The 10895-nt window shown below is 39.2% G+C and overlaps 1 pseudogene; it reads right to left on the bottom strand.

The window, feature by feature from the left end:
* Positions 1-3637: 3637 nt before the first annotated feature.
* Ndufa2-ps2 (NADH:ubiquinone oxidoreductase subunit A2, pseudogene 2) lies at positions 3638-4048 on the bottom strand (annotated as a pseudogene).
* Positions 4049-10895: the final 6847 nt, after the last annotated feature.

Raw genomic sequence — 10895 nt, forward strand, 5'->3', positions numbered from 1 at the left:
ATGGACTGAGAGGAAAATAAGGAAGCCACACACTTCACAATAGTCACAGATAATATAAAATACCTTGGGGCTAACTCTAACCAAACAAGTGAAAGATCTCTATGACAATAATTTCAAGTCCCTTAAGAAAGAAATCAAAGAAGACCTCAGAAAATGGAGAGATCTCCCATGCTACAGTGAAAATGGCCATCTTACTAAAAGCAATTTACACATTCGATGCAATCCCCATCGAAATTCCAATACAATTTTTCAAAGACAAGGAAAGAGCAATTCTCAATTTCATATGGAAAAACAGAAGCCCAGGAGAGCAAAAACAATTCTTAACAATAACATGTTTTGATATTATCCCATTTGCTTCTTGTTGAATTGTTGCCTGCATTTTGACTTTCATATCTAAAGCATGCATACAGATAATTCATTAATCCTGACGGTGAGAGCTCAGAGTGAACTCTGAATAAAGAGTGCTAGGGATACAAACCCTCGAAAGAAAAATCAGAGAATGACTGGATCTCTAGCCTGAGATTAAATACTGAGTGATCAGTGAGAATTATTTCAACAAAAAGAAATAGAAGCCGGTTTTGGTCACATATGTCAGTAATCCCCAGCAATTAGAGGGCTGAAACAGGAAGGGGGACTTTGAGTTTGAGGTTAGTCTGCACTAAATAGTGAATGAGTTCTAGACCATCCCACTCCACAAAATAAGACCTTGATTTTGTTTTGTTTTGTTTTGTTTTAAGGCCTCTAAATAAGTAAAATAGAAATGCGATAAAATTGGTGGTGGTTGACAGAAAATGAACCTCTGGAAGGAAGCATCCAGTCTTAGTAAGAGTTTGTATAGAAAACTCTAAGCGGTGTCTGATTTGTTGGGAATTAAAAATCACACTTGTGCCTGACCTGATTTCTAAGGTCAGGTTGTTTTCCTTGCCAGTATTTATTACCTACGCACTGTTGGCACAGACCAGGAGATGTTTTTCTGATGTCAAAGAAGCGACAGCAAATACTCCTTAGGCTTCATTATAATGTTAGGAAGACCAGTGTTGTTCATGGTTCTCTAAAATATAAGCTCCTAACTGCCCCATGGCAAAGGAATGGCTCCATAAACAATAATGAAGTTGAACAGTTTCATACAAACATAATGGATACACAAATATTATAAGTAATAGAATTCAGTCACAAATGCAGAACTACTTTCTGATTCCACTTACACAATATACTTGAAACAGACACATTTGAAAAAACAAAAAGCAGACAATTGTTTCCAGTGTCTAGAGGGAGGAGAGAATAAGATTTAGTATTTAATGAGGAGCAAGTTTAGACTTGAACAAATGAATAATGTCTGCAAACAAATGATGGGGATGGCTGCCCAGAAAGGTAGATGCATTTGTTTAGGTTATGTTTATTTAGCTACAACTAAAAACTGTTAAAATGTTTTTAAAGAAACTGAAGACTTGCAGTCATATATTCAATTCCAGCAGCTATTATATTTATGCTTCTTTTTCTTTAATCTCTTCATACTTCGGAGGGTGGTGGAGATAGGAAGAAGTGTTTTATTTTTGAGAAAAGGTCTCAGGTATGTTGCCAGTTTGGCCTTTAACTCATTATCACCCTTCGTGTTGAGATAACAGATATGATACGACATCTCCATTTTCAGTTTGTTAGATCCCTGTAAACACACACACACACACACACACACACACACACACACACACACACGTGCGGGGATGAGGACGGAGTGAGGGAAGGATGGAGAGAAGGAGGGAGGGGAGAGAGAGAGATAGAGATAGAGATAGATAGATAGATAGATAGAGAGAGAGAGAGAGAGAGAGAGAGAGAGAGAGAGAGAGAACATGAGCCCCTTGGCTTATGACTTTCTAACTCCTTATCTTCCCCCCCCCCCGGAATTGTTTTGAGATTATTTTGGTATTCTTTTTCTCCTCTGCCTCTCATCTATCTCTACAGTAGAGTAAACTAGGGAACAACTTCTGTGTTCATCTCTTCCCCATGATCTAACCTTTTCTAGACTTCTTTGTTAGTTTTAGTTCTCTCATTCTTCATTTATGAGAATATATAAACTTATATGAGCATAAGTATACATTTATAATCTGTAAACATATTCAGTGGATTTAATGCAATGAGCAAGAATTTTAAGTGCAGACGAGCCAGTGCTACTACTCATGAAATCCTGGGAAACTATCATTTCTCTACTTTTAATTTCTCTGTTAAACAATAATCATATCTTCTTTAATATAATTGACATAAAGTTGGGGAAATGTAGGTTTTCTTTATTATTTGTAATATTATAGGCAACAAATGATAGACATCTTTACCCACATGTGTTTGCTTTTGGTGTACCAGAGTCTCCAAAAGCAAAGCAAGACTACCTTTACAGAAAAGCATGAGAGACTGTGCACCTTGCCTGTCCAATCTTGATTTGCTTTCCTATAGGATGCAAAATAAGAACTCACTGAAAGTTAAGAGAGCAGCAATGGTGGACTTCTGTTTAGAGATTTGAGGATACTGTGATTTTTCCTTCTCCTTGTCATAAACTATCCTGACATCTCACTTTAAGCCACATGAGAAGGGTCAGAGAATTTGACATGGCAAGGTTCACATGATTGATACTTGAAAACCATAAGGGCTTAGATGGTGCTGGGTACCTACTTGAAGTGCCACTTTACAAATACCCTATTAGATATAAGTTATACTTGCACAGATTCATATTTTCTGTTCTTTTTGTACTCTGTGGGTTCTATAGAAAAGAGATGGCTACGCACATTATTCATATATATGTATACATACATACATACATACATACATACACACACATATGATTTGAGAGCTTCCCTACAAAAGAATATGGCAGAAAAGGTCTAGAATACAACATTAAATAAAAAATTAAGGTCGTATAACTAACAGTAATGCAGGAAAATAAGATCCAAGTCAGAAGTCCTTAACTATAGATTTCTAGATTCCTAGAGAAAGTAACTCCAAATAACTAAGGAAAGCACCCTATAGGATGTAGAGGACTTTTGGACATTTCCTGTCTTTCAGAGAACTCTTGCATCAGATTTAATGTAAGACCTGTTCTAGCTGGAACCAAAACAACTGATCCAACTTAGAAAAACAGGTCGATAAAGGGGATGTTGAGAATGACTGGCATTTCTCACTATGGTCTCCACACGTGAGATGAGTATGAACAGAAAACAAACAAACAAACAAAAAAAACCCCAGCAATTTTGAGGGAGATAACAATCTAGACTTTGGATAGTAGATTTAAATGCCGTTTTTATTACTTGTGAAAGTCTGGAGGATACCAATTGCCTGGGAAAGCTACTGGACTGGCCTGAAATTTCAGCCAGAGAGATGAACAAGCTGACAGAGCAGGTTCTGCAGGAACAGTTGCATGAAAGAATAAAATCAATTCTGGCAGCACCCTGTTGAATCTAGCCCCATTATTAAACCAGTCCCATTAACCACATGACCAAGGAGAAGGAATTTCATGCCTTTATTTCATCATAAGAAGAAAATAAGAGAACTATATGTAAGCATTGCATAAATTAACTTTTTTTTTTCTGAATCAACACTGTACACCGTAAGCTTTATAAGGACCAAAAGAACACATTTCCCCACATTGTCTTCAGTCCAGTAGGTTCTGGTGGGCTTGCTCATAGTCCTCAGGGGAGACACTTCGTGCTTTGCCACTTAACACATTCTCCATGGCTCTGGTCACCTCAGCAGCACTCAGATCGTTCAGAGACACATTCTTCTTTGGTCCAAAAGCATAGCGGGTCCAGAACTTGGGTTGCACATCTGAACATTCGCGGATTAGAATGGGCAGGTCGGGGTGCACCTTCTTCAGCTCCACGTACCATTGCTGGATGAAATCCCTCACACCCTAGCTGCCTGGGGAACGCTGGCATAAGTGAATGCGAATCTCACACAGTGCCTGCTTTGCACCGACTACTCGGCTTGCAGCAGTGGCCGCCATCTTTGCTAGCCATAGATTAACTTTCTTATTAGTAAAAGTATCAAACATTTAATACTGCTTGGTCTACTTAATTTTCAGTACAAGTTCTGTGTTGTTCAAAGTATTAAAATTATAAATTTCCCATTTAGAAGAGCAGAAGACAAAACAAAGGGAAAAATTTTTTTCCCCATCTTCATTTAATTGGGTATTTCTTACTTACATTTTAAATTTTATTCCATTTCCCGGTTTCCAGACCAACATCACCCTAACCCCTCCACCTCCCCTACTATGTGGGTGTTCCCTTCCCCACCCTCCCCCCATTACTGCCCTCCCCACAACAATCCCATTCACTGGGGGTCCAGCCTTTGCAGGGCCAAGGGCTTCCCTTTCACTGGTGCCCCTACTAGGCTACTCATTGCTACCTATGAGGTTGGAGTCCAGGGTCAGTCCATGTATAGTCTTTGGGTAGTGGCTTAGTCCCTGGAAGCTCTGGATGGTTGGCATTGTTGTACATATGGGTCTCAAGCCCCTTCAAGCTCTTTCAGTCCTTTCTCTGATTCCTTCAACGGGGGTCCCGTTCTCAGTTCAGTGGTTTGCTGCTGGCATTCGCCTATGTATTTCCTGTATTCTGGCTGTGTCTCTCAGGAGAGATATATGACCGGTTCCTGTCAGCCTGCACCTCTGCTTCATCCATCTTATCTACTTTGGTGGCTGTATATGTATGAGCCACATGTGGGGCAGAGTGTGAATGGGCGTTCCTTCAGCCTCCGTTCTAAACTTTGCCTCCCTATCCCCTCCTGAGAGTATTCTTGTTCCCCTTTTAAAGAAGGAGTGAAGTATTCGCATTTTGGCCATCCATCTTGAGTTTGATATGTTCTGAGCATCTTGGGTAATTCGAGCATTTGGGCTAATCTCCATTGATCAATGAGTGCATACCATGTATGTCTTTCTGTGATTGGGTTACCTAATCCAGGATGATACTTTCCAGTTCCAACCATTTGCCTACGAATTTCATAAAGTCATTGTTTTTCATATCGGCATAGTCTTCCATTGTTAGATGTACCACATTTTCTGTATCCATTCCTCTGTTGAAGGGCATCTGGGTTCTTTCCAGCTTCTGGCTATTATAAATAAGGCTGCTATGAACATAGTGGAGCACGTGTCTTTGTTATATGTTGGGGCATCTTTTGGGTATATGCCCATGAGAGGTATAGCTGGGTCCTCAGGCAGTTCAATGTCCAATTTTCTGAGGATCCTCCAGACTGATTTCCAGAATGGTTGTACCAGTCTGCAATCCCACCAAAAATGGAGGGGTGTTCCTCTTTCTCCACTTCCTCGCCAGCATCTGCTGTCACCTGAGTTTTTGATCTTAGCCATTCTCACTGTGTGAGGTGAAATCTCAGGGTTGTTTTGATTTGCATTTCCCTTATGACTAAAGATGTTGAACATTTCTTTAGGTGCATCTTGACAATTCGATATTCCTCAGCTGTGAAATCTTTGTTTAGCTCTGAACCCATTTTTAATAAGGTTCTTTGTCTTCCTTCAGTCTAACTTCCTGAGTTCTTTGTATATTTTGGATATAAGGCCTCTATCAGTTGTAGGATTGGTACATACCTTTTCCCAATCTGTTGGTTGCCATTTTGTCCTAACGACAGTGTCCTATGCCTTACAGAAGCTTTGTAGCTTTATGAGATCCCATTTGTTGATTCTTGATCTTAGAGCATAAGCCATTGGTGTTTTGTTCAGGAAATTTTCCCCAGTGCCCATGTGTTTGAGATTCTTCCCCACTTTTTCTTCTTTTAGTTTGAGTGTATCTGGTTTGATGTGGAGGTCCTTGATCCACTTGGACTTAAGCTTTATACAGGGTTATAAGAACAGATCTATCTGCAGACTTCTACATGCTGACTCCAGTTGAACCAGCACCATTTGCTGAAAATGCTATCTTTTTTCCATTTGATGGTTTTGGCTCCTTTGTGAAAAATCAAGTGACCATAGGTGTGTGAGCTCATTGCTGGGTCTTCAATTCTGTTCCATTGGTCTTTCTGTCTATCTCTGTACCAATACCATACAGTTTTTTATCACTATTGCTCTGTAATACTGCTTGAGTTCAGGGATAGTGATTCTCCCGGAAATCCTTTTATTGTTGAGGATAGTTTTAGATATCCTGGGTTTTTTGTTATTCAAGATGAATTTGCAAATTGTTCTGTCTAACTCTCTGAAAAATTGGATTGGAATTTTGATGGGCATTGCATTGAATCTGTAGATCGTTTTTGGTAAAATGGCCATTTTTAATATATTAATCCTGCCAATCCATGAACATGTAAGATCTTTCCACCTTCTGAGGTCTTCTTCAACTTCTTTCTTCAGAGACTTGAAGTTCTTGTCATACAGATCTTTCACTTGCTTGGTTCAAGTCACACCGGGGTATTTTATATTATTTGGGTCTATTATGAAGGGTGTTGTTTCCCTAATTTCTTTCTCGGCTTGTTTCTCTTTTGTGTAGAGGAAGGCTACTGATTTCTTTGAGTTAATTTTATATCCTGCCACTTTGCTGAAGGTGTTTATCAGCTTTAGTAGTTCTCTGGTGGAACTTTTGGGATCACTTAAATATACTATCATATCATCTACAAATAGTGATATTTTGACTTCTTCCTTTCCAATCTGTATCCATTTGATTTCCTTTTGTTGTCTGATTGCTCTGGCTAGGACTTCAAGAACTATATTGAATAAGTAGGGAGATAGTGGGCAGCCTTGTCTAGTCCCTGATTTTAGTGGGATTGCCTCAAGTTTCTCTCCATTTAGTTTAATGTTAGCAACTGGTTTGCTGTATATGGCTTTTACTATGTTTAGGTATGGGCCTTGAATTCCTATTCTGTCCAGTGCTTTTATAATGAAGGGGTGTTGAATTTTGTCAAATGCTTTCTCAGCATCTAATGAAATGATCATTTAGTTTTTATCTTTCAGTTTGTTTATAGAGTGGATTGCAACGATGGTTTTCTGTATATTAAACCATTGCTGCGATGAAGCCTACTTGATCATGATGGCCTGATTGTTTGATGTCTTCTTGGATTCAGTTTGCAATAATTTTTTTTTTTTGGTTCTTTTTTTCGGAGCTGGGGACCGAACCCAGGGCCTTGCGCTTCCTTGCAATAATTTTATTGACTATTTTTTCATCGATATTCGTAAGGGAAATTGGTCTGAAGTACTCTTTCTTTGTTAGGTTTTTGTGTGGTTTAGGTATAAGAGTAATTGTGGCTTCTTGGAAGGAATTTAGTAGCGATCCATCTGTTTCAATTTTGTGGAATAGTTTGGATAGTATTGGTATGGGGTCTTCTGCAGGTCTGTAGGTCTGTAGAATTCTGCACTGAACCCATCTGGACCTGGGCTCTTTTTGGTTGGGAGACTTTTAATGACTGCTTCTATTTCTTTAGGAATTATGGGGTTGTTTAAATGGTTTATCTGTTCCTGATTTAACTTTGGTACCTGGTATCTGTCTAGGAAATTGTCCATTTCCTCAAGATTTTCAATTTTGTTGAATATAGGCTTTTGTAGTAGGATCTGATGATTTTTTGAATTTCCTCTGTTTCTGTAGTTATGTCTCCCTTTTCGTTTCTGATTTTGTTCATTTGGACACACTCTCTATGTCCTCCAGTTAGTCTGGCTAAGGGTTTATTTTTCTTGCTGATTTTCTCAAAGAACCAGCTTTTGGTTCTCTTGATTCTTTGTACAGTCATTTTTGTTTCTACTTGGTTGATTTCAGCTCTGAGTTTGATTATTTCCTGCCTTCTTCTCCTGGGTGTATTGCTTCTTTTTGTTCTAGAGCTTTTAGGTGTGCTGTCAAGCTGCTGATATATGCTCTCTCCTGTTTCTTTCTGCAGGCACTCAGAGATATGATTTTCCCTCTTAGCACAGCTTTCATTTTGTTGCATAAGTTTGGGTATATTGTACCTTAATTTTCATTAAAGTCTAAGAAGTCTTTAATTTCTTTCTTTATTTCTTCCTTGACCAGGTTATCACTGAGTAAAGCATTGTTCAACTTCCATGTATATTTGGGTGTCCTTTCCTTATTGCTATTGAAAACCAGCTTTAGGCCATGGTGGTCTGATGGGACGCATATGATTATTTCTATCTTTCTGTATCTGTTGAGGCCTGTTTTCTGCCTGATTATATGGCCAATTTTGGAGAAAGTATAATGAGGTGGTGAAAAGAAGGTATATCCTTTTGTTTTAGGATAGAATGTTCTATAAGTATCTGTTAAGTCCATTTGGTTCATAACTTCTGTTAGTCTGTCTATTTCCCTGTTTAATTTCTGTTTCCATGACCTGTCCATTGATGAGAGTGAGGTGTTGAAATCTCCTACTATTATTGTGTGAGGTGCAATGTGTGCTTTGAGCTTTAGTAAGGTTTCTTTTATGTATGTAGGTGCCCTTGTATTTGGAATATAGATATTAAGGATTGAGAGTTCATCTTGGTGGATTTTTCCTTTGATGAATATGGAGTGTCCTTTGATGACTTTTGGTTGAAAACCGATTTTATTTGATATTAGAATGGCTACTCCAGCTTGCTTCTTCAGACCATTTGCTTGGAAAATTGTTTTCCAGCCTTTTACTCTGAGGTAGTGTCTGTCTTTGTCTCTGAGGTGTGTTTCCTGTATGCAGCAAAATGCTGGGTCCTCATTACATATCCAGTTTGTTAATCTGTGTCTTTTTTGAGGGGGAATTGAGTCCACTGATGTTGAGAGATATTAAGAAATGGTGTTTGTTGCTTCCTGTTTTCTTCGTATTTGGAGGTGAGATTTTGTTTGTGTGCTTTTCTTCCCTTTGCTTTGTTGTAAAACGATTAGTTTCTTGCTTTTTGTAGGGTGTAGTTTGCCTCCTTTTGTTGGGCTTTATCATTTATTATCCTTTGTAGGGCCGGATTTATAGAAAGATGTTGCGTAAAATTGGTTTTGTCATGGAATATCTTGGTTTCTCCATTTATGTTAATCTAGAGTTTTGCTTGATACAGTAACCTCGGCTGGTGTTTGTGTTCTTTCAGGGTCTGTATGACATCTGTCCAGGATCTTCTGGCTTTCATAGTCTCTGGTGAGAAGTCTGGTGTAATTCTGATAGGTCTGCCTTTATATGTTACTTGACCTTTTTCCCTTACTGCTTTTAATATTCTTTCTTTGTTTTGTGCATTTGGTGTTTTGACTATTATGTGATGGGAGGAGTTTCTTTTTTGGTCCAATCTGTTTGGAGTTCTGTAGACTTCTCGTATGTTTATGGGCATCTCTTCCTTTAGGTTAGGGAAGTTTTCTTTATGATTTTATTGAAAATATTTACTGGTCCTTTGAGCTGGGAGTCTTCACTCTCTTCTATACCTATTATCCTTAGATTTGATCTTCTCATTGTGTCCTGGATTTCCTGTATGTTTTGGGCCAGTAGCTTTTTCCGTTTTACATTATCTTTGTCAGTTGTGTTGATGATTTCTATGGACTCTTCTGCACCTGATATTCTCTCTTCCATCTCTTGTATTCTGTTGGTGATGCTCGTATCTACAGCTCCTTGTCTCTTCCTTTGATTTTCTATATCCAGGGTTGACTCCCTTTGTGCTTTCTTTATTGTTTCTATTTCCATTTTCAATTCCTTCCCCTGTTTGATTGTGTTTTCCTGTAATCCTCTTAGGGATTTTTGTGTTTCCTCTCTATGGGCTTCTACTTGTTTACTTGTGCTTTCCTGCATTTTTCTTAGGGAGTTCTTTATGTCTTTCTTAAAGTCCTCCATCATCATGATCAAATGTGATTTTAAATCTAGATCTTGCTTTTCTGGTATGTTTGGATATTCAGTGTTTGCTTTGGTGGGAGAATTGGACTCTGATGATGCCATGTACTCTTGGTTTCTGTTGCTTGGGTTCCTGTACTTGCCTCTCACCATCAGGTTGTCTCTGGTGTTACTTGTTTTGCTATTTCTGACAGTGGTTGGACCTTCCTATCGGCCAACCACTGGTGTGTCAGGAGTGCTGTAGACCTGTTTTCCTGTTTTCTTTCAGCCAGTTATGGGAGCAGAGTGTTCTGCTCTCAGACTTGTAGCATTCCTGTCCACTGGCTTTCAGCTGTTCCTGTGGACAGGAACCAGAAGGGTCTGCCCCTACTTCTTCTAGGTCCCTGTCAGCATGGTTCCCAGATGGAGCTAGGTGTTTTAATCTAGAGTCAGAAATGTGGGCAGAGAGTTGTCTCCTCTGGTTTCCCAGGCGTGTCTGCCCCTCTGAAAGTCTAGCTCTCCCTCCCATGGAATTTGGGTGCACAGAGCTGTTTGACAGGGTCCTTTCAGATCCAGGCACAATCTGGACTACAGGGCTCCTGTAACTTGACTACTGCACTCTTCCCGTGCCCAGAGACACTATACAGTTTCCTCTTGGGCTAAGTATGTGGGCAAAGGTGAGCAGAAGTGGCAATCTCTCCTGTCCTGCAATCTCAGGATTGCCCACACTTCTGGGCGATCTGCTTTCTCTCCCACAGGGTTTGGGAGCAGGGAGGTGTGGCCCGGATCAGTAAGGTTCAAGAGGACAAATTTTATGGTCATCATTTGTGAACTCTTTAAAAGAAAACAAGAAATATTGATGGGAATATGTGAGTACACTAGTTCTTCTTTTCTGATATAAATATGAAAAGTTTTATGTTTGGGTATTTTGCCTACTTGTAGAGACCAGAAGAGGGTCTTGGATGTCATGGAACAGGAGTTTAAAAATCCTCAATTATAATGCTGAGAATTGGACCCAGGTCCTCTGAAAGTACAGTGTTTCTAACTCTGAAACATTTATCTCTCCAGCTTCAATAATAATCTACAACGTTGACACTAACCATCCATGTATAGGCTGTCTCTTCCATGTATTGTCCCATTGACTATACCTGATATGAATAGCTCTGTTCTTTGAAGTATTTGTTTTC

The sequence above is a fragment of the Rattus norvegicus genome, chromosome 4 (genome assembly GCF_036323735.1).
Source record: "Rattus norvegicus strain BN/NHsdMcwi chromosome 4, GRCr8, whole genome shotgun sequence".
NCBI lineage: Eukaryota > Metazoa > Chordata > Mammalia > Rodentia > Muridae > Rattus > Rattus norvegicus.